The 22,289-nt window shown below is 40.3% G+C and overlaps 1 protein-coding gene across 8 annotated transcripts in view; it reads right to left on the bottom strand.

Annotated features, from left to right (window-relative positions):
• NCOA6 (nuclear receptor coactivator 6) overlaps positions 1-22,289 on the bottom strand; it is a 110,207-nt gene that overhangs the window by 82,592 nt on the left and 5,326 nt on the right. For 2 of the 8 annotated variants that reach the window (XM_063659158.1, XM_054466738.2), the window contains exon 2: positions 6,741-6,858. The exons of the other annotated variants lie outside the window; for them this stretch is intronic. The gene's annotated coding sequence lies outside the window, so the exon portion shown is untranslated. The remainder of the gene's footprint in view (positions 1-6,740; positions 6,859-22,289) is intronic. 8 annotated transcript variants of the gene reach the window in all.

The following is a 22,289-nucleotide window of genomic DNA, read 5'->3' on the forward strand; positions in this document are numbered from 1 at the left end:
GCAAAAATTAGGTGGGCGTGGTAGTGCATGCCCGTAGTCCCGCTACTCACGAGGCTGAGACAGAAGAATTGCTTGAACCTGAACCTGGGAGGCAGCAACTGCAGTGAGCCAAGATCACACCACTGTACTCCAGCCTGGGAGACAGAGCTTCCAGCTTAGGTACCAGAGACACTAAGCTACAAGACAAAGTTCCCCTTACTATTTGGGCTATGTAGAGCACTAAGCAGGCTCTTGGGGTCCCCAATTCCAGGCCTTGGTTCTTGGATGGCATTTTCATTCTTTTTTCTTTTGTCTCCTCTGACTGTGTATTTTCAAAAAGGCTCTGGGCCTGCCCTGGGCCAGACAAGAGCCCATTGTCCTGAAGGGAGAGTCCTAGGCCTGGCAGCATTCATCACAACCTAACTCAAGAGCCCTCGGGCCTTGAGTGAACGCTGGCAGTAGCCAGGTGGTGCTTGCTGCAGGTCTGGGGTGGTGGCGGCTGTAGGGAAAGATGCCTCTGTTTGCAGAAAGAGGACGAAACAACGGGAAGGACTTTGTCTTGTTACTTGGGTGCCAGCTCAGCTGCAGCAGAACAAAGCACTAGATAGATTCCTAAGGTTTCTGACTTCAGGCCCTGGTTTCCGAACATCTCTGGACCCACCCAGGGCTGGAGAGAACTTGCCACCCTGAAGGGAAGGTCACAGCATGGCTGGCTTTGCCACTTGCTGACTGTAAAGCCCTAGGGCCTTGAGTGAAGAACACAGGTGGTAGCCAGGTGGTAGTTACTGCAGGCCTTGGGCGAGAGACCCAGTGCTGTGCTGGCTTTAGGTCTGACCCAGTGTAGTTTTGGTGGTGGGGTGGCCACAGGGGTGCTTGTGTAACCTCTCCCCTAGCTCCAGGTAGCTCAGCATAGACAGACAAAATTCAGTTGTTTGGGAGAGAGTAAGAGGAGAGAACAAGAGTCACTCCCTGGTAATCCAGAGAATTATTCTGGATTTTACCTAAGACCACCAAGGTGGTACCTCTATGAGTCTGGAAGAGCCACAGTTTTACTACACTTGGGGTGCCACCTAATGTAGATACAAATGCAGTGACAAGAGACCTAGATCACAACACTCAAGTCCCTTTGAATACTTGGAAAGCCTTCGCAAGAAAGATGGGTAAAAACAAGCCCAGACCGTAAAGACTATAATAAATACCTAACTCTCCAATGCCTAGACACCAACAAACATCCACAAACATCAAGGTAATCCAAGAAAACATGACCTCACCAAATGAACTAAATATGGTACCAGAGACTAATTCCAGAGAGACAGTGATACGTGACCTTTCAGACAGAGAATTCAAAACAGCTGTTTTGAGGAAACTCAATGAAATTCAAGATAGCACACAGAAGGAATTCAGAATCCCATCAGATAAATTTAACAAAGGGACTGAAATAATTAAAAATAATCAAGCAGAAATTCTGGATTGAAAACGCAACTGACATACTAAAGAATGCATCAGTCTCTTACCAGCAGAATTGATCAAGAAGAAGAAAAAAATGGTAAGCTTGAAAACAGCCTCTCTGACAATACAAAGTCAGAGGAGACAAAAGAATGGAGCACATCTACAAGTTCTATTAATACAAAATAGCCTCAAAAGGGCAAATCTAAGAGTTACTGGCCTTAAAGAGGAGGTAGAGTGAAAGAGAGGGGCAGAAAGTTTATTCAAATGAATAACAACAGAGAACTTCCCAAACCTAGAGAAAGATATCAATATTCAAGTATAAGGAAGTTATAGAACATAAGCCAGTTTAACCTAAAGAGTACTACTTCAAGACATTTAATAATTAAACTCCCAAAGGTCAATGATAAAGAAAGGATCCTAAAAGCAGCAAGACAACAGAAACAAATAACAATTTTAAAAAATACAATGAAGCTCCAATACATCTGGCAGCAGACTTTTTAGTGGAAACCCTATAGGCCAGGAGAGAGTGGTATGACATATTCTAAGTGCGAAAGGAAAAAAACATTTACCCTAGAATAGTATATGCAGTGAAAATATCCTACAAACATGAAGGAGAAATAAAGACTTTCCCAAACAAAAGCTGAGGGATTTCATCAACATCAGATCTGTCCTACAAGAAACGCTAAAGGGAATTCTTCAATCTGAAAGCAAAGGACGTTAATGAGCAATAAAAATCATCTGAAGGTACAAAACTCACTGGTAATAGTAAGTACACAGAGAAACACAGAATATTATAACACTGTAATTGTAGTGTATAAACTACTCATATCTTAAGTAGAAAGACTAAGAGACCAATTAAAAATAATAACTACATCAACTTTTCCAGACAGTACAATAAGATAAAAATACAAACAAAAAGTTTAAAAGTGGGGGGAACAAAGTTAGTATGTAGAGTTTTTATTAGTTTTCTCTTTGTTTATGCAATCAGTGTTGTCATCAATTTAAAATAATGGTTATGAGATATTATTTGCAACCCTCATGATAAACTCAAATAAAAAAAACAACAGATAAGAAATAAAAAGTAAATTAAAACATACCACTAGAGAAAATCACCTTCACTAAAAGGAAGACAGGAAGGAAGGGAAGAAGGAAAAGAAGACCACAGAACAACCAGAAAACCAATAACAAAACGGCAGGAATAAGTCCTTACTTATTAATACTAACATTGAATGTTAATGGACTAAATTCTCCAATGAAAAGACATAGAAAGTGGCTGAACAAACAACAACAACAAAAAACAAGACCCAATGATCTGTTGACTACAAGAAACACACTTCACCTACAAAGACGCATACAGACTGAAAACAAAGGGATGGACAAAAAATATTCCATGCAAACGGAAACCAAAAAAGAGCAGGAGTAGCTATACTTAGATCAGACAAAATGGATTTCAAGACAAAACTATAAAAAAGAGACAAAGAAGGTTATTATATAATGATAAAGGGGTCAATTCAGCAAGAAGATATAACAATTATAAATATAAATGAACACAATCCTGGAGCACCCAGATATATAAAGTAAATATTATTAGAGCCAAAGAGAAAGACAGACCCCAATACAATAAGAGCTGGAGATTTTAACATCCCATTTTCAGCACTGGACAGATGATCTAGACAGAAAATCAACCAAGAAAAATCAGATGTAATCTGCACTACAGACTACATGAACTTAATAAGATATTTACAGAACATTTAATCCAATGGCTGCAGAATCCACATTCTTCTCCTCAGCACATGGATCATTCTCAAGGACAGACCATATGTTAGGCTACAAAACAAGTATTAAAATTTTTTTTAATTGAAATAATATCAAGTATCTTCTATGACCACAACAAAACTAAAAATCAATAATAAGTGAAATTTTGGAAACTATACAAACACATGGAAATTAAACACTATGCTCCTCAATGACCAGTGGGTCCATGAGGAAATTAAGGAGGAAATTGGAAAATTTCTTGAAATAAATGATAATGAAAACACAACATACCAAAACCTATGAGATACAGTGAAAGCAGGACTAAGAGGGAAGTCTATAGCTATAGGCATTTACATTAAAAAAGTAGAAAAATTTCAAATAAACAACCTAACAATGTATCTTAAAGAATTAGAAAAGCAAGAGCAAACCAAACCCAAAATTAGTAGAAGAAAAGAAATAATAAAGATGAGAGCAGAAATAAATGAAATTGAAAGAATACACAAGATCAGTGAAATGAAAAGCTGCCTTTTTGAAAAGATAAACAAAGTTGACAACCTTTAACCAGACTAACAAAAAAAGAGAGAAGACCCAAATAAATAAAATCAGAGATGAAAAAGGAGACATTACAACTGATACTTCAGAAATTCAAAGGATCGTTAGAGGCTACTATAAGCAACTATATGCCAATAAATTGGAAAACTTAGAAGAAATGAATACTTAGACACATACAACCTACCAAGATTAACCATGAAAAAATCCAAAACCTGAACAGACCAGTAACAAGTAATAAGATCAGGTGAAACCCTGTCTCTACTAAAAATACAAAAATTAGCCAGGCGTGGTGGCACGTGCCTGCAGTCCCACCTACTCGGGAGGCTGAGGCAGGAGAATCACTTGAACCCAGGAGGTGGAGGTTGCAATGAGCCAAGATTGCACCAATGCACTCCAGCCTCGGCGACAGAGACTCCATCTCAAAAACAAAACACAACAAAACAAAACAAAAAACAAGATCAAAGCCATAAGGAAAAGCCACAATAAAAAAGAAGCCTGGGATCCAATGGCTTCACTGCTGAATTCTACCAAACATTTAAGGAAGAACTAATTCCAATCCTATTCAACCTATTCCAAAAAATAGTGAAGAGAATAGTTCCAAACTCATTCTACAAGGCCAATATTACCCTGATACCAAAACCAAAGAAACATCAAAAAAAGATGATAAACACAGTGATAAACACTAATGCAAAAATCCTCAACAAAATACTGACAAATCAAATTCAACAACACATTAAAAAATCATTCATAGGCTGGGTGCGGTGGCTCACGCCTATAATCCCAACACTCTGGGAGGCCAAGGCAGGCAGATCACCTGAGTTCACGAGTTCAAGACCAGCCTGGTCCATCAAGACCAGCCTGATGGAGAAACCTCATCTCTACTAAAAATACAAAATTAGCCTGGGCACAGTAGCTCACACCTGTAATCTCAGCACTTTGGAAGGCCGAGGCAGTCAGATCACAAGGTCAGGAGATCGAGACCATCCTGGCCAACATGGTGAAAGCCCGTCTCTACTAAAAATACAAAAATTAGCTGGGCGTGGCGGCGCATGCTTGTAATCCCAGCTACTTGGCAGGCTGAGGCAGAAGAATCACTTCAACCAGGGAGTCGGAGGTTGCAGTGAGCCGAGATTGCACCACTGCACTCCAGCTTGGCAACAGAGCAAGACTCCGTCTCAAAAAAAAGAAAAAAAAAATTCGTGAAAATATAAAAATGAAATAATACTATGATCCATATATTGGTAACATATTAAAATATATCAGTTCATGAACTGTGAAACAACTAGGCAAAATATAGGTTTAATTATATGATTACATTATTTTAAAATTTTTGCAAGTCAAAATGCACATGAATTGAAAGGCAAAATGCAAGTTGAGAATTATACATTTTTGTTTTAGTTTTTTGAGTCAGAGTCTCACCCTGCTGCCCAGGCTAAAGGACAGTGGCACAATTCCCAGCTCAATGCAGCCAAGTGATCCTCCCACTTCAGCCTCCCGAGTAGCTGGACCCAAGTGATCCTCCCACCTCAGCCTCCACCGTGCCTGGCTAATTTTCGTATTTTTTGTAGAGACGGGGTTTTATCATGTTGCCCAGGCTGGTTTCCAACTCCTGGGCTCAAGTGATCCACCCACCTCAGCCTCCAAAAGTGCTGGGATTACAAGCATGAGCCACCATGCCCAGCGATTTATAAAATTAGAAATGAAAATAATCAATGATCAAAAAGCTTGCTACACTTCATAAGCAGTCAAAGAAAAACAGGTCAGGCATGATGGCTCACACTTGTAATCCCAGAACTTTGGAAGGCCGAGGCGACTGCATCACTTGAGGTCAGGAGTTCAAGACTAGCCTGGGCAACATGGTGAAACCTCGTCTCTACTAAAAATACAAAAATTAGCGGGATGTGGTGGCCCGCACCTGTAATCCCAGCTGCTCGGGAGACTGAGGCAGGAGAATCACATGAACTCAGAGGCAGAGGTTGCAGTGAGCCAATATGGCACCACTGTACTCCAGCCTGGGTGACAGAGCAAGACTTGGTCTTAAAAAAAAAAAAAAAAAAAAAAAAACCAGAAAAAAAGAAAAACAAAGTGAAATGTGTCTTTTTTCATCAAACTGGAAGATTTAAAAATAAAATAATTGCGGCAATATACAATGAAATAGATTAACATTTACATTTTGCTTAAATATAAGGAAATAGAATTATCCTTAACATCTTAACCATAAGCTTAACAATCTAGGAATCTAACCTAATGAAATAACTGATTTTATGGTCAAAGATTTATATTCAAAGAAGTTCATCACTGACAGGTGCAGAGGCTCACACTTGTAATCCCAGCACTTTAGGAGGCTGAGGCGGGCGGATCACTTGAGGTCAGGAGTTCGAGAGACCAGCCTGGCCAACATCATGAAACCCCGTCTCTACCCAAAATACAAAAAATTAGCTGGGTGTGGTGGCACACACCTGTAATCCTAGCTACTAGGAGGCTGAGGCAGGAGAAATGCCTGAACCCGGGAGGTGGAGGTTGCGCCACTGCACTCCAGCCTGGGTGACAGGGAGAAACACCGTTTGGAAAAAAAAAAAAAAAAAAGAAAAAAGAAAAAAACTGTCATCACAGCTTGGACAACACAGTGAGATTCCATCTCTACAAAAATAAAATTCAGGCCAAGCGTGGTGGCTCACGCCTGTAATCCCAGCACTTTGGGAGGCTGAGGCAGGCAGATCACCTGAGGTCGGGAGTTGGAGACCAGTCTGACCAATATGGTGAAATGCCATCACTACTAAAAATACAAAAAACAGCCAGGCGTGGTGGGAGGTGCCTGTAGTCCCAGTTATTCAGGAGGCTAAGGCAGGAGAATCATTTGAACCCAGGAGGTGGAGGTTGCAGTGAGCCGAGATCGCGCCACTGCACTCCAGCCTGGGTGACAGAGGGAGGCCCTGTCATAAATAAATAAATAAACAAATAAATAAATAAATAAATAAATAAGCAAGCTGGGTGTGGTGGCACACCTGTGGTCTCAGCTACTCAATAGGCGGAGGTGGGAGGATCGCTTGGACCTGGGAGGTTGAGGCTGCAGTGAGCCATGACTGCATCACTGTACTCCAGCGTGGGTAACAGAGTGAGACCCTGTCTCAAAAAAAAAAAAAAAAAAAGTTCGTCAAAATATTCTGTTGATGGTTCAACAACAGAAGCGGTTAAACAATTTAAATATACTCAAATATTGCTTCCCATTGAGACTAATGTTTTTGAGAATATTTAACATCATGAGAAATATTTATATTTTAAATATAAAATATATAAAACATGTTACTTCAGCTTTCTTTTTCAAAAAAATTATTTTAATCACACATAACTGTACATATATATGGGGTACAGTATATTTTGATACATGTATACAATGTGTAATAATCAAATCAGAGTAATTAATTAGCACATCCATCACCTCATTTATTATTTGTGTTGGGAACATTCAAAATCCTCTCTTCTAGCTATTTGAAAATATACAATAAATTATTTTTATCTATAGTCATCCTACAGTGCTAGAGAACACTAGAACTTATTCGTCCTATCCAGCTATAATTTTTTATCCATTAACCAGTCTCTCCTTTTTACCCTTCCCCTGCTCTTCCCAGACTTTAGTAACCACTGTTCTACTCTCTATTTCTTATAACCTTTTTTTTTTTTTTTGAGACAGTCTCATTCTGTCACCCAGGCTAGAGTGCAGTGGTACAATCTCAGCTTACTGCAACCTCTGCCTCCTGGTTTCAAGCAATTCTTGTGCCTCAGTCTCCCTAGTAGCTGGATCTTCAGGCGCACACTACCATACCCAGCTAATTTTCTTGCGTATTTTTAGTAGAGATGAGGTTTTGCCATGTTGCCCAGGCTGATCTCCAACTCCTGGGCTCAAGCGATCCACCCACCCTGGCCTCTCAAAGTGCTAGGATTACAGGTGTGATCCACCACACCTGGCCTATTCTACTCTCTACTTCTATTGTGATCAACTTTTTTTACTTTCCACATATAAGAACATATGACATTTATCTTTCTGTGCTGGCTTATTTCACTTAATGTAATGTCCTCCAGGCTGATGCATGTTGCTACAAATGACAAGATTTCATTCTTTTATGGTATATATACCACATTTTCTTTATCTAGTCATGTACTGATGGACACAAGTTGATTGTCTATCTTGGCTATTGTGAATAGTGCTGCAATAAACATGAGAATGCAGATGTCTCTTCGACATACTGATTTCCTTTCCTTTGAATATATACCTATTAGTGGGATTGCTGGATCATATGGTAGTTCTCGTCTTAGATTTTTTTTTTTTTGAGACGGAGTCTTACTCTGTTGCCTAGGCCCCAGACTAGTATGCAGTGGTGTGATCTCGGCTCACTGCAACCTCCAACTCCCAGGTTCAAGAGATTCTCCTGCCTCAGCCTCCCTAGTAACTGGGATTACAGGCGCCCGCCATTGTGCCCAGCTAATTTTTGTATTTTTAGTAGAGACAGGGTTTCACCATAGTAGCCTGGCTAGTCTCGAACGCCTGACCTCAGCCCTGATCCACCCGCCTCAGCCTCCCAAAGTGCTGGGATTACAGGCGTGAGCCACTGCGCCCAGCCCTCTTTTTGGCTTTTTAACGAACCTCCATCTATTTTCCATAATGGCTATACTAATTTACATTCCAATCAACAGTATATAATAGTTACCTTTTCTCCATCTTTTTGGTAATAGCCACTATTTTAACTGGGGTGAAATAATGTCTCATTGTGGTTTTGATTTGCATTTCCTGATGACTAGTGATGTTAAGCAGATTTTCATATACTTGTTGACAATTTTACATTTCCTTTGGAGAAATGTCTATTCAGATCAAGTACCCAATTTTAAAATCAGACTGTTTTTCTGCTGTTGAAACATTTCAGTTCCTTGTTTATTCCAAATATTAATCCCTTGTCACATGAATAGTCTGCAAATATTTTCTCCCATTCTGCAGGTTATCTCTTCACTCTGTTTCCTTTGCTGTGCAGAAGCTTTCTTAACTGGATATAATCCCATTTGTCAACTTTTGTTTTTGTTGCCTGTGCTTTTAAGGTCTTATCTATAAAATCTTTGCACAGACCAATGTCCTGAAGTGTTTCCTCTATGTTTTCTTTTAGTGGTTTCATAGTTTCAGGTCTTACATTTAAGTCTTTAGCTCATTTTGAGTTGATTTTTGTATATGGTGAGACATAGGGGTCTAGTTTCATTCTTCTCCATGTGGATATCCAGTTTTCTCAGCACATGCATTGAAGAGTTTGTCTTTTTATCAATGTATGTTTTGGGTGTCTCTGTTGAAAATCAGTTGGCTGTAAATGTGTGGATTTATTTCTGGGTTCTCTATGGTGTTTCATTGGTCTATGTGTCTGTTTTTATGCCAGCGCCATGCTGTTTTGGTTACAATAGTTTTGTATACTTTCAAGTCAAGAAGTGTACTGCCTCCAGCTTTGCTCTTTTTGCTCAGGGTTGCTTTGGCTACTCAAGGTCTTTTGTGGTGCCTGCCATACAAATTTTAGGATTGTTTTGTCTAAAGAAGTCTGTGGTAGACAGACTTGTAAAATGGCCACCAATTACTCCAGCCTCCTGGTGTTCATGCCTTTGTGTAATCTCTTCCTCCTGAGTATGGACTAGCCTGGTGATTTGCTTCTAACTAACAGACTATGGTAAATGTGATAGGGTGCCACTCCATGATTATAAAAAATTGTGACTTCCATCTTCCTTGGAGACTTGCGATTCCTTTCTCAGCTTTGTGATGTTGAAGAAGCTACATGGAAAGGAATTCAGAGCAACCTCCAGCCATCAGCCAGTGAGAAACCAAGCCCTTCGATTCAACATCCCTTCAAGAAGAGAATTCTGTCACCAACCAAGTTAGTTTGGAACAGATTATTCCTCAGCCAAGCGCTAAGATGAGACACCAGCCCTGGCTGACACCTTGACTACCTCCTGTGAGAGACCCTGAAACAGAAGACCCATCTAGGCTATGCCGATTACTGACCCATGGAAACCCATGCCATAATAAAAATGTATGTTGTTTTAAACTGCTAAATTTGTGGTAATCTGTTATGCAACAATAAATAACTATTGTACCCTACATGGAAATCCTGCTGAATAAACTGCCTGGCAATTTCCTTTTTTTTTTTTTATTTTTTGAAATGGAGTCTCGCTCTGTCGCTCAGGCTGGAGTGCAGTGGCGCAATCTCAGCTCACTGCAAACTCCACCTCCCAAGTTCACGCCATTCTCCTGCCTCAGCCTCCCAAGTGGCTGGGACTACAGGTCCCAGCCTGTAATAGAGATGGGGTTTCACCATGTTAGCCAGGATGGTCTCGATCCCCTGACCTCATGATCCGCCCTCCTTGGCCTCCCAAAGTGCTGGGATTACAGGCGTGAGCCACTGTGCCCGGCCTTTTTTTTTAGTTTTTGTTTTTTTGTAGAAACAGTATCTTGCTGGTGGGGCCTGGTGGCTCATGCCTGTAATCCCAGCACTTTGGGAGGCCGAGGAGGGTGGATCACATAAAGTCAGGAGTTCGAGATCATCTTGGCCAACATGATGAAACCCCGTCTCTACTAAAAATACAAAAATTAGCTGGGTGTGGTGGCAGGCGCCTGTAGTTCCAGCTACTCGGGAGGCTGAGGCACGAGAATTGCTTGAACCCGGGAGGTGGAGGTTGCAGTGAGCCAAGATGGCACCACTGCACTCCAGCCTGGTAACAGAACGTGACTCCGCCTCAAAAAGAAAAAAAAAAAAAAGAAACAGTGTCTTGCTGTGTTGCCCAGGCTGATCTCCAACTCCTGGCCTCAAACAATCCTCCTGCCCTACCTTCCCTGGAACTCTGCCCAGCCAGGATTCTTAAATCAAATCACAGTGCTGGAACTGTGCCCAGCCAGGATTCTTAAATCAAAATATTTTTCCCTCTACTTATAAATATTTATCCAAATATTTATGGGGGGAAAAAAGTCACAGATCACACAGTGGCCAGTTCTAGCTAGCAGTGGTTCTCAAACTTGTCTGTGCTTTTTTTTTTTTTTTTTTTTTGAGTCGGAGTTTCGCTCTTGTTGCTCAGGCTGGAGTGCAATGGTGCAATCTTGGCTCACCGCAACCTCTGCCTCCCGGGTTCAAGCGATTCTCCTGCCTCAGCCTCCCGAGTAGCTGGGAGTAAAGGCATGAACAACCACGCCTGGCTAATTTTGTATTTTTAGTAGAGACAGGGTTTCTCCATGTTGGTCAGCCTGGTCTTGAACTCCTGACCTCAGGTGATCCGCCTGCCTCGACCTCCCAAAGTGCTGGGATTACAGGCGTGAGCTGCCGTGCCCAGCCTTGTCTGCACTTTAGATCATCTTGGGATCTTTTAAAAATTCCAAAGTCCAGGCCACACTCTCAGGGCAATCAAATCACAATCTGCTGGAGAAGGGAAAAGGGACAATGGCATCAGTTTTCCAAGCTCTACAGGTGATTTCAATGTGAAGACAGGTTTGGGAAATCACTGAGCTAGAGTTTTATCTGTGTGATCAAGAAAAAGTTAATTTAAGATGACAGAGAGAGAGGCAACTGAATGAAACCAACTATATACACCTGCCCTTCTCTGAGATCATAAGGTAGCCTTGATTTCCCCCTGCAAAGTTATGAATTCTGAAAACATCAGAGAGAAGGCCAAATAAATGCTTATTTTCCTTTTTGGATTTATCCATGCCTCCATTCGCCTACAGAATTATGGACAAGTGAGAAATTCACCTTTTCATCTTTTCTTGGTACTTTTCATGGAACCAATAAAGAATTCTGCCATATTACATGTATTCAACATAACTAATAAGACATGACTTGAATGCTTTTTTATTAAGCAGATCTTATTTAATTTAGTCAGTTTTGATCCAACCCACATGCCAAATGCCGCTTGCCAAAGTAAAATACCCTATGGACATTAGGATCAAAATGCCTCCTTTTTAAAAAGTAAAGTCTATTTGTAATCCATTCCTTTAAGTTGAAATTAGGCTTTTTATAAATTGAATTTCATGTATTCTACAAAATCAACAGACCTGCTTAAGAACTCTCTGACCACTCTCAGAAAAGTTAGTCAGTAGGACCCCTCTCCATTCCTCCCAGGACCTAAACGAAAAAGGGCAAGAGGAAGAAGAGAAACAACAGAAGAAAAGACTAAATATAAACCCTTATAAACCTACTCAAAATAAATTTTTGTGATTGGCCAAATTCCTTCTCTCTACCACTGTTTCTGCTAATTTTACTCTAGGAAGAGTTGTAAAAGGCCAGGTGCTGTGGCTCACGCCTGTAATCCCAGCACTTTGAGAAGCCAAGGTGGGTGGATCACCTGAGGTAAGGAGTTCGAAACCAACCTGACCAACATGGCGAAACCCCATCTCTACTAAAAATAAAAAAAATTAGCCAGGCATGGTGGCACACTCCTGTAGTCACAGCTACTCAGGAGGCTGAGGCAGGAGAATCGCTTGAACCTGGGAGGCAGAGGTTGCAGTGAGTGGAGATTGCACCACTGCACTCCAGCCTGGGTGACAGAGCTAGACTGTCTCAAAAAAAAAAAAAAAAGAGAGAGTTGTAAAAGACAGATGACCTATCTACAATCTCTAGTCCAGTGGCTTTTATTAAGGAAAGCTTATAATCATCAAAGAGGCTCAATATACTTTTGAAATACCACAGTAGTGGTTACACAAGTGTGTTAATTTTATAATTCATTAACCTTATAATTTGTGTGCTTTTCTTCGTATGTTACACATCAATTAACACATTTTTACAATAGATACATTTGTCCTGGGCAGAATCTCTGAAAGATTCTAAGTAAGCAGGTATCAGAAATAGTCAAGGTTACATGATTTGTCCTAGGTCACAGATATAGTTAGCTACAAATGAAGTCCTTCATATCACTTTCCTACTCTTTCTGTTATAAATTGTAAATGTTGATATTATTATACTTTTTAATTTAACATTACTTTCCTACTTAGACTATGAAAAAAAATAAGTATTACAAGTGAGAACTGCAAAAAACAAGCAAACAAGTAAATAGAAAACACATGTCCTGGGTTCATAACTGTGCACTATTGAAGCTGTTGTACCACCCATATGAGGAAATTAAATAAAGCCTAACGCCCGTGCAACCATTTTTTTTTTCTTTTTTTTTTTTTTTGTATTTGAGACAGAGTCTCGCTCTGTCGCCCAGGCTGGAGTGCAGTGGCACAATCTCGGCTCACTGCAAGCTCCGCCTCCCGGGTTCATGCCATTCTCCTGCCTCAGCCTCCCGAGTAGCTGGGACTACAGGCGCCCGCCACCACGCCCAGCTAATTTTTTTGTATTTTTAGAAGAGTCGGGGTTTCACCGTGGTCTCGATCTCCTGACCCTGTGATCTGCCCACCTCGGCCTCCCAAAGTGCTGGGATTACAGGCGTGAGCCACCGCGCCCGGACTCTGCGCAACCATTTCTTAACCTCAATATCCTTTTTTAAATGCTTTCAATGTAGACATATGTCAAACTATTAGTAGTAAAATCAACTGTGTACCTATTCTGATAGACTAGCATTATTTTTGATACGAAAATATAGGGTGATAAAACGGAAAAAGGGCTAGGCTGAGCATGGCAGAGTGGGTTTTAGTCATGGCTGTCCCATAAAGTTGTTTTATGATTTAGGGCAAGACATAAATCTCTCTGGTCTAAGAGTATTAAAATGAGAGGATGGAACACCAGAGCTAGGACGAAACAGAATCTCAGGTTCCTTCCAGGTTTAAGAAAACTCAAGGACTATTTAATAACAACAACAACGTGTATATATATATATATATATATATATGCTTTTAAAATGCATTTTACAAATGATTATCTCTATTCAAATATGTTTAAAGTAGATTTGTAAAATAAAAATACTAGAATTCCTCTGGCACCTGCTTCATAAATACAAGCATATTCTTCAGCTTGTATCAAATGCAAACCTCTGATCTGTTGTCTAGGTGCAACAACCTCTCCCGCTCAGTTGGCTAATAATAACATTGTTGATTCTTTATCATCATGAGACTCTTTTGCCTGCATTTAAAAAACCTCATATTATGAATCAATTTCAGATTTACAGAACATGAGTTATTTTTATGAGAAATATGTATCTCTCAATATGTAACAGAAGTCTCTCTTAATTTCTAATCTACTGTAATTTCAAAACTTTCGATGGATGCATTTATTTGACTACCCTTTACCAACTGCCTACTAGCACTCTGCTAGGCACTTTTCTGCTCCTGAAGTTACTATACAAGAAACCAAAAAGACTGTGGAATGGTTAATTGAAACAACATTATTTCATGAATGCCTCCATCTGAATATTACACTTATAGTACTTAAAAAATTAAGTTGGCCTTGTAACCACATAACCTTAAATGTTTCAGGATAACTTATAAGACACTGTTAAAGTGCCTAAATAAACAGTTAAATGCCCACTGTTAAAGACAATTTGCCTAGGCATCACTATTATAAGATCCAATTTCATCCTCCCTATACCCTTTCATGAGGTCCTTATAAAACTATTTCATGGTGGCCGGGCATGGTGGCTCATGCCTGTAATCCTAGCACTTTGGGAGGCCAAGGCGAAAGGATCACAAGGTCAAGAGATCAAGACCAGCCTGGCCAACATGGTGAAACCCTGTATCTACTAAAAATACAAAAAAAAATTAGCTGGGCGTGGTGGCACGTGCCTGTAGTCCCAGCTACTTGGGAGGCTGAGGCATGAGAATCTCTTGAACCTGGGAGGCAGAGGTTGCAGTGAGCCAAGATTGCACCACTGCACTCCAGCGTGGCGACAGATGGAGACTCTGTCTTAAAAAAAAAAAAAAAACAACACTATTTCATGCTTCTTATTCTCAGATCTGGGGCTCCCAAGGGAAAATTTGTGCAGCTCTCCAGCCAAATCAGAGAAACTTAATGCTCTGAAAGGATCAACAAAATGCCTGTCAAGGTGATTGGCATTTCAATACAACAACCCTGGTTTGCTCTTGGTAGGGATAATAGACAATTTAAGGGATTAGGGAATATTAACATTAATTTTTAAATTTCAATCCTAACTTCTTAGTACAAGAAACAAAAGATAAATTAGTAAAACCTGAAACTTGAGATTTACAAAACCACTCATCCCAACACATATTATAAACATATTATAAACCGTAAGTCAGAGGCTCAATGAGATTTTTCCCATCTTGTTACATAAAAAAAAAACAAAGAAATAAATCTGTGCCCAAATTGCAACAAAGAGAAAAAAAATTACAAATGATTAATACAAAAACAGAAATAAAATCTAGAAGAGGCCAGGCATGGTAGCTTGCGCCTGTAATCCCAGCACCTTGGGAGGTCAAGGCAGGAGGACTGCTTGAGCCGACGAGTTTGAGACCACCCTGGGCAACACAGGGAGACCCCACTTCTACAAAAAAAATTTTTAAATTATGGCCGGTCACAGTGACTCATGCCTATAATCCCAGCACATTGGGAGGCCGAAGTGGGTAGATCACCTGTAATGAGGTCAGGAGTTGGAGGCCAGCCTGGCCAACATGGTGAAACCCTGTCTCTATCAAAAATATAAAATTAGCTGGGCATGTTGGAACACCCCTATAATCCCAGCTACTAGGGAGGCTGAGGCAGGAGAATTGCTTGAACCCAGGAGGAGGAGGTTGCAGTGAGCCGAGATCGCGCCATTGCACTCCAGCCTGGGAGACAAGAGTGAAACACCATCTCAGAAAAAAAAAAAAAAAAAAAAAATAGGCTGGGCGCAGTGGCTCACGCCTGTAATCCCAGCATTTTGGGAGGCCGAGGAGGGTGGATCACTGTAGGTCGGGAGTTCGAGACCATCTTGGCCAACATGGTGAAACCCTGTCTCTACTGAAAATATAAAAATTAGCCAGGCATGGTGGCGGGCACCTGTAATCCCAGCTACTCGGGAGGCTGAGGCAGGAGAAACGCTTGAACCCACGGGGCAGAGGTTGCAGTAAGCTGAGACTGCACCATTGCATTCCAGCCTGGGCAACAGAGCGAGACTCTGTCTTAAAAAAAAAAAAAAAAAAAGGGTCATTTTGGAGACAACTGGAGAAATTTACAGACTTTTAAATTTCAATCCTAACTTCTTAATGTTAGATAATATTAAGAAATTACTGTTTTGTTAGGTGTTAATAATGGTATTGTGTTTATGTAAAAGAATATCCTTACTTGTAGGTGATGCGTGCTAAAATATTAAAGGCATAGTATCATGATATCTTTATTTTTAAAAAGTTTAACATAATAAACATATTATTAAGCATATGACAACATGTTGAATATAGACGGTGGGTATAACGGTGGTTCACTGTACTATTATTTCTGGGACTTTTTGTATGTTTTAAAGTTTTAATAAAACATTTAAAATATCAAAAAAAGCCCACAAAACTGAAGAACTGCTATTATACTAGAAGAAAAAATTTATGAAATTCAATTTTAACTAGTAGCTAGTGGCACTATAAACTGGTAGTTGTTCTAAAGAATAATCTGACAATGTGGCTAAAAAGTGATAGCCTCAGACCTAATGAAATCATTTTAGGGAATATATTCTAAGAAAAAAACTGGAAGAAAAAAGATTTATAAAAAGATGTTACAGCAATACAATTTAGAATTGTAAAATAGGGCTGGGCATGGTGGCTCACTCCTATAATCCCGGCACTTTGGGAGGCTGAGGCGAGCGGATCACGAGGTCAGGAGTTCAAGACCAGCCTGGTCAACAAGGTGAAATCCCATGAAATACAAAATCCCGTGAAAATACAAAAATTAGCCAGGCATGGTGGCACATGCCTGTAATCCTAGCTACTCAGGAGGCTGAGATAGGAGAATTGCTTGAACCTGGGAGGTAGAGGTTGCAGTGAGCTCAGATCGTGCCACTACACTCCAGCCTGGGTGACAGAGTAAGACTCCATCTTGGGGGAAAAAAATTGTAAAATATAAATAAAAACGAACTGAAAATCACCCAAATGCCAAATAACCAGAGTATTTTAGACTTTGGTTTTTATATATCCATTAAAAATGATAAATATACAGACATGTGGAAAAGTACGTCAATATATTGCCAAATGAAAAAAGACTAAAAAAACTTTATATTAATTAAATTTGTAAAGACTGTATGAATATGAAAATGACTCAGAAGTTATGTATTTGAGGTATTTAAACATAATTTTTTTTTTGTTTTTTTGAGGAGTCTTGCTCTTGTCACCCAGGCTGGAGTCCTATGGCATGATCTTGGCTCACCGCAACCTCTGCCTCCCAGGTTCAAGCAATTTTCCTGCCTGAGCCTCCCAAGTAGCTGGGATTACAGGTGCACGCCACCACACCAGGCTAATTTTTGTATTTTTAGGAGAGACGGGGTTTCACCATGTTGGCCAGGCTGGTCACGAACTCCTGACCTCAGGTGATCTACCTGCCTTGGCCTTGCAAAGTGCTGGGATTACAGGTGTGAGCCACAGTGTACAGCCTTAAACATAATATTTAAAATTTCATGGGGACACGTGCTATTAGAGAAAGTATAAACAATGCAAATATAAAATCAGGAAGAACTGCCTAGGCACAAATAAAGAAAGCACCTGAGGGCTATTACTGACCACAATTCGAATGAGTATTCACAATTTAAATACAGTACTATCCTGGGCAAGGTCAACATAGCTACCATTAAAAACACACAGTGGCTCACGCCTGTAATCCCAGCACTTTGGGAGGCAAGAGTATCGCTTAAACCCAGGAGGTTGAGACTGGCCTGGGCAACATAGGAAGACCCATTCTCTACCCAAAAAAAAAAAAAGCCAGGTGAGGTGGTGAACACCTGTAGTCCCACGTGTTCACTCAGGAGACTGAGGTAAGAGGATCGCTTGAGCCTGGGAGGTTGAGGCTGCAGTGAGCCATGATCACACCACTGCACTCCAGCCTGGGTGACAAAGCAAGACGATTTTTTTTTTAAAATAATAATTTAAAAATAAAAAGACACAGAAAAAGAGCATATCATTAGCCTGGACAGTACACAGTCTTCCTCAATTCTATTTGTTATTTTAAAACAATACTCAGTTTTCCTCAATTCTTTTCAATATTTTTTAAAATTATGGAAAAACTGAAGAAGTTTCAGAGAAAAACCAAGAGGTAAAGAATAGGATGGAAAAGAGGTAATTTTGAAGAATGATTTGAAATCAAATGAAGTGTGACATGACTATTAACACTGAAATATCCATGGGGAGGCTTTTGAACGGAGACCCTGAAAAGCTGATGTATCTCTCAATGCCCACAGATGACTCACCAAGAAGAGAGGGCTAACAAAACCCTCAAAGTTTGTTGTTTTACAGAAGAGAGACTTCTTTACTGTGCTGGCAAAAGTTACTGGCAGAGGCAAATGAGGGAGGCTGGGTGTGTTGTCATTGACCATCTGTTTTTCTACAGGGTGTTTACTTATCCATGATCACCTGATCATATTAGAATGTCTCTAAAACTTGACTCAGTTACTCAAAGCTTGAATCAATTATCTACCATTTCAAAATTATGCAGTGCCATCCTGCTCCCACACACTGGTCACTCAGCAACATTCAAATGTCTTAGACCTGGCATCCAGGGCCCCAAGAAAGAACGCTGGCTTCACTTCTCCACAACTCCTCAACACACCAGCAAATCAGACTTCTCACTATTTCATTACCTAAATATTCCTTACATTTTCCTATGTCCATCATTCCTTTGGTTACTCTCTCCTTAACCCCATTTGTTGCAATCTTACCCTACCATTTTAATAAATTTTAATTTAATGCCTCTATGTTATCTCACACACTACCTGTTATGTGTTGACTTGTGCCCCCCAATCCCGTCCCTGCCAAATATGTTAGTCCTAACTCTCAGTACCTCAGAATGTGACCTGATTTGGAAACAGAGTCGCTGCAGAGGTAATCAATTAAGATGAAGTTACTCCTACTGGAGTAGGGTGGGACCTACTGTGACCTTATAAGGGAAATTTGGACACAGAGACACACAGGGAAAACGCCATGTGACAACAGAGGCAAAGATTGGAGTGATGCAGCTACAAGCCAAGGAGCACCAAGAATTGATGGAAGCCTCAGCCTCCCAAGTAGGTGGGATTAGATGCACATGCCAGCACGCCTGGCTAATTTTTGTATTTTTAGTAGAGATGGGGTTTTACCATGTTGGCCAGGCTGGTCTCAAACTCCTGAACTCAAGTGATCCACCCACCTTGGCCTCCTAAAGTGTTGGGATTACAGGCGTGAGCCAGCTACTTGGAAGGCTGAGGCAGGAGAATCACTTGAACCTGGAAGGCAGAGGTTGCAGTGAGCCAAGTTCGCGCCACTGCACTCCAGCCTGGGCAAGGGAGTGAGATGCTGTCTCAAAAAAAAAAAAAAAAAAAAAAAAAGCAGCTGGGTGCAGTGGCTCACACCTATAATCCCAGCAGTTTGGGAGGCCGAGGCAGGTGGAGGCAGGTGGATCACCTAAGGTCAGGAGTTCAAGACCAGCCTGACCAATATGGTCAAACCCTGTCTCTACTAAAACTACAAAAAAGTTAGCTGGGCGTGGTGGCAGTTGCCTGTAGTCCCAGCTACTCAGGAGGTTGAGACAGGAGAATCACTTGAACCCAGGAGACGGAGGTTGCAGTGAGCCAAGATCTCACTACTGCACTCCAGCCTGGGCAAGAGTGAGACTCCATCACACACACACACACACACAAAAGCAAAAGCAAAAGAAAATGTACATAAATGGGTACTATGGAACTGATACTCAACAGATTCAATATCAGTAAAGGAGCTGATTAATGGGAATTTTTGTTGCCTTTGTGTGTGTGGCGCGGGGGGGGCGGGGTAGCAGCTGGTTAATGCTAAATACAAACTGAAATATCTATTTAAAGTATGAATACCCTCTGAATTTGGTGCTCATTAATATTAACTGATATAGTTAATTTATTAACTGATAATGAATATTATAACTGACATAGAATACACAATTCATCACAAGGTAAAGGTATGGTCCTGGCCTTCTGCTTTATAGAGTTTGTATATCAAATAAAGCATATGACCAACTCTAGGGCTGCATTCCTCCTTCCATCAAAGCCATAGTCTTTCATTTGTATATACATCTAAATATAACTCTAGTTATTTACTAATTAACTCAGAATGTTTATTGAGCTCCTAGGCAGCTACTTTATGCCCTTTTTAGAATAAGATGAGGTAGAAAAAGATCACATTTAAAAAAATAAATGAATATACCAGACATCAAAATAGGCAGACACTGGAGCTGAAGGGAGGGAAGGAGGAAGGCAGAGACAGACACCAGCCCAGTCCTAAAGGAGCACCCACCCAATCTAGTGAGAAGTAAGAGAGTAAACTAGCTTCATATCTCTCCTTTCTCCCCATGCTGATCCTATACTTCACGATCAGGCTTCCTTTCCTAATGTACAGCTTTCATCACATCACTGGCGAAAAACATTTGATGACTTCCCACTATCTAGTCAATCAAGTTCAAACTTCCCAGCTTGGAATAGAAATGGGTATTCAAAGCCTTCCATGATTTGATTATATGGTATGCAGAGATTAGGAAGATAGGCTTTGAAATTAGATTACCTGGACTCAAATACTTTCTGTATCAATTGTTAGCTCTCTTCCTCATTTTATATGTAAAAAGGGATTAAAAAACAGTGCCTACCTCATCAGGTTGTTGTAAGGATTAAATAAAATGCTACTTATGAAATGCTTATTAGCACATTATCTTGCAAATAGTAAGCATGCAAAAAACGTGAGCCATTGGCCAGGCATATGGCTTGTGCCTATAATCCTAGCAATTTGGGAGACCAAGGCAGGAGATCACTTGAGCCCAGGAATTAAAGACTGCAATGAGTTATAATCATGCCACTGCACTCCAGCCTGGGCAACAGAGTAAGACCCTGGTTCTATTTAAAAACAAAACAAAACACCCTACCCAAAGAACACTGGGGGGAAAAAAGCCACTACTACTATTAATTTTTTTAAAGTTTTATTTATTTTGGGTTTTATTTTATCTATTATTGTTACTGTTGTTCATCTCCATTTCCAGCCTCAATTCCAACAACACCCTTATAACAATCCTGTTCTCCAAGCAAAGTGGACTCTTTACCATCTCCTAAATACCCACCTCTGTGCTTATGCTTTCACTCAGCCTGGAAAATACAGCACTGTCTCATCTCCAAGTATTAAGATACTAACTATTCTTGGCAGTTTCATTCACAGGCCACCTCTTTCAGGTACCATTCTCTACTATCCCAGCTCCATAACACATTACAGACATTCCTCAGCATACAAACCTTGGCTAGATTAATCTTGGTACCTTGCAGAGTTCTAGCCAGTTTCCAGAATACATGGTAGGGCTCAATAAATGTTTGAGAAAATAATGCCTATATTTCCTTTCTCATCCAACCACTCTCTTGAACAACAGCTTCACATTACAAGTAAAAAGGGTTCTTCTACAGTATTTCATAAAGCTGGCCAGCTAATTTTCTATCACCAATGTGGTAATTTCTAATACAGTACCTAATACATAGTAGATGCCTAAATATTCAAGGAGCTAAGCTGAATTTCACCTCATCTTTTAATTTCATTTATCATTCTATTCATTACGATCAAGTATGGCTCATCCTTAGAAATAGGTTTTAGTATTTACTTGCCCACAAACTCCTCTGTCAATTTCTGGCCATCCTCCCCCTATCCCAATATGTCATTTACTGGTTTGGGGGAGACAATATTCAAAACCTCAATAAAGTAAGAATCAGAAAATTAAATGTCTACAGGGCCATAAAAATAAAGAGCAAAGCAAGACAGCAGGGCAGACTATGGAGAACTAGGAAACACATCCCACCTAAAAGTTTCAGCTGGTTACTGCTATAAATGAATATGGGCTTGCTGTTGACAGATCTTCCAGTTTTTCAAGGTTAAGTCAGAAACTCAGAAGTCTGTGTACATTTTTAAGACAATAAAAATATTGTGTAAACCAAACAAAATATGTATACAGGTCAAATCTAACCACAGGTTGCCAGTTTGCAACCTCTGCTACAGAAGTTCTCTGCAAAAGTGATGGCATGAGAAGAGTTCTATCCCAGCAGATAATCTAAGGCAGCCCCTAAAACTAAGTAGCTCCTTGGAAGCATCTCCTGCAACACTTAGCCCAACTCTCAACCATTCTGATTGACCTGAAAACCAAATTAATTTGGCAATTTAATTGGGCAAAATGAGCCCCTACTCTGTACCAGGTGCTGAGGAATCAGAAATGAACAGTAGTGCTAAAGAACAGCTAATATTTATTGAGCATGTTCTAGGTGCCAAGCACTATTTTACACGTTACGTATATTGACTCATTTAATCCTCACAAAACCCTATGAGATTACTATTATCCTTAAAGACTGAGGCGCAATGAGGTTTTATTTGTCCAAGGTCACACAATCAGCAAGCAGCAGTGCTTAATAAGGACCTCAGACAGACTCCACCAAAAAGAGCTCACAATTTGAAA

Source organism: Pongo pygmaeus, chromosome 21 (genome assembly GCF_028885625.2).
Source record: "Pongo pygmaeus isolate AG05252 chromosome 21, NHGRI_mPonPyg2-v2.0_pri, whole genome shotgun sequence".
Lineage (NCBI taxonomy): Eukaryota > Metazoa > Chordata > Mammalia > Primates > Hominidae > Pongo > Pongo pygmaeus.